This window comes from Myxine glutinosa, chromosome 5, assembly GCF_964187855.1.
Source record: "Myxine glutinosa chromosome 5, kmMyxGlut1.1, whole genome shotgun sequence".
NCBI lineage: Eukaryota > Metazoa > Chordata > Myxini > Myxiniformes > Myxinidae > Myxine > Myxine glutinosa.
In genome coordinates, this window is record NC_136265.1 from 89,566,556 (window position 1) to 89,569,256 (window position 2,701).

The 2,701-nt window shown below is 42.9% G+C and overlaps 1 long non-coding RNA gene across 1 annotated transcript; it reads right to left on the reverse strand.

Annotated features, from left to right (window-relative positions):
• Window positions 1-200: 200 nt before the first annotated feature.
• On the reverse strand, window positions 201-1,934 carry LOC137437643 (uncharacterized). Its single transcript, XR_010986566.2, has 3 exons — window positions 911-1,934; window positions 591-771; window positions 201-455 (listed from the first exon to the last, which is right to left on the reverse strand). It is a non-coding gene; the product is annotated as an uncharacterized LOC137437643 (long non-coding RNA).
• Window positions 1,935-2,701: the final 767 nt, after the last annotated feature.

Below are 2,701 nucleotides of genomic sequence, written 5' to 3' on the forward strand. Positions count from 1 at the left end.
AAAAAAATTTAATAAATAAAAAATCATAAGCCACGCCCACACCGACCCCGCCCACACCGACCCCGCCCACACAGACCCCGCCCACACAGACCCCGCCCACACCCATCACCTCCCACCCCCCGTGCGTTCCCCCACCCTTGATCCCCCCTCATCCCACCCCCACCTTCCCCACACACACAAGGGGAGGGGAGGGGTGGGATGGGGGGAAATCAAGGGTGGGGAAACACAACCTCCCTTCTAACCTTTATTCTTTTCTTGTAATTAATAATTAAATAATTCTGGACAAAGCATATATATATAAATAATATTTTAAACAAAATCTTTATATTTTTAAGACATTTTTCTTGAGGTATTACACATTTAACTTCTTCCCAGCACAAATCATCAATCTCTTCCAAACATAAGTCAAAGGTAGTTTCAACAGCAGCAGATATCTTCACGTTTGGAATCTCTTTCTGTCAAAGGCAAGAGGGGTAAAACAAGGAGAGAAATAAATGAATGATATACCCTGAATCACCTCCCACAATGCGCAGGGATATGGTGTACCTATTCGAAACGGTGTACCCACACATTGACACACACATGCTTACCTCCACAAAATCAAGCTTAGCATCCAGATCGTCGAGATGAAAATTAAGGATATCACAGGATGACAGGAAATAACCATTCCTATGGAGTCCAAAATCGTCCCACTCCAAGCTTTGGTCTTCGAGGCTGCAACCATTCCTATGGAGTCCAAAATCGTCCCACTCCAAGCTTTGGTCTTCGAGGCTGCAAACAAAATAAGGAGAAATTACTATGCTGAAGTAAGCTTGACAAAACATCACACACACAAACACATACACACACGAACACACACACACTAAGGCAGCGTCGTTTAACACAAATGTATTAATATTTAGTATCTTACCTTGCATATGAATCTTCCAAGAACGGTGAAACATGCAAATGGTTTAAATACTCATTCGCCTCGTTGTAAATCTCTTTCGGAAAAACTTCATTTTCTGCCAAGACCAGGTCATTTTCAAAACCTGAATTGCTGTAATAAAAAAATATATATCATGTTATATAAATTTAAATTAATCACATACAAAGCTCTCACCAACAGTTCAATTCTGAATGTTCAAACAGTTCAAACTTACCCTTGTGAGTATTCTTCATCACTGGAATAAGACAAGTTGTCGTTCATCTTCGTCGATTCACAATGTTTAAAATTGAACTGAATACGGCTTTTTATAATGTAAAATGTATTCAGGGAAGAGAACTGGCTGACAGCATTTCGAGGAATCTCAAGGCGTGTGTGAAAACAGGAAACGAAACTATGAAAACTTTCTGGGAAGTTATCCAAGTCAGTGAAACAACGTCATTTCTCAAAAGCGAATAATTAATTTTAAAAAGGTTTGAGTATGGTGATGGAAGTTGGAGGAGAATTAAATTATTTCCCACGCATAAACAAATATTTGTAGGGTCGTTGTTTGAGTGGGTTATATTCACCAGATGATATTAAGAGTAAAAGGTTAAAAGGTCCATAAGGTCAGAAGGATCACAGGTGTTTAAGTGGTCTAATGAATAAGGATAACATGTCAAAAGGTTAGAAGGTTCGTAAAGAACAGGGTGAGAGAAATAGAGGTGTTTAGGGTCAATGAGGGAGGGAAAGAATTAATATGGAAGTGAATGGGTCAAAGATTAATCTGCCAGATGATATGTAGAAGAAGGATGATAGGTCTATAAGAGAAAACAAATATTTGTAGTGTTTGAGTGGTCTAATGAACAACATTAAGGATAGGTACTACAGACAAAAGGTTCATAAAGATGAGGGTGGGAGAAATAGAGGTGTTTATGATTTTTGAAAAAGACAAGGGGGTAAATGACATTAGATAGGGATTTCCCATGTTAAACGGAGGTGTCCCAGAAGCAACATTATTACACTACTGATACCTGTAGTGGGGACGCAGGTAGATTAGTGTGGATGATAATGACGTGGTATGTGCTTAGTTTAAAGGGAAGACGGGGAGCACTAAGTTAGCAGGGCAACAGGTAGTTCAGATGATGCTGTGTGAGGATTGAACAGGTGTGATTGAACAGGTGTGATTGCACAGGTGTGCAACTGGACAGGTGGATGGAGCAGTGTATGAGTGAGTGATGGTGATGTGTATTGTGATGACCAAATGGTCCAGGAAGAAAGGAGGGTGCAGGTGGCACCAGGTATGATTGCACGGGTGTGCAACAACAGGTGAATGGAGAACAGGTGTATGGAATAAATGGTATGGAGTATTGGAATGGATGGTCGTGGAGTGAGTATGGTGGAAACTATGGAGTGGAGTGGATGGTGCGGAGGTGTGAATGGGGGAAGAGTGGACCCCCATCACGAATACCCGGGGCGGGTAGTGTAAGTGTTAGGTAGAGGGTACAGGTAAATTGTGGTTGGATATTGGCATCTGTGGTGCGGGTGAGAGAATGGTATTTGGATGGGTGCATTAGTGTTGTGGAAATGGCTGGGCGTGTAGCCTGTTAGTGTGTGTAGTTGGTTTGGGCACTCCACCACTGTGAGGATGTCGGCCAGGTGAGGCCGCAGGTGGGCTCTGGGAGCCGGTAGTTGTTGTGGATGGGGCCCGAGGATCCGGAGGACGGACCCGGGTAGCCCAGTGCCAGAGGGCACCAGTGGGGTGACAGAGCCAGGAGGGGCCTTCCCCAATTAGAT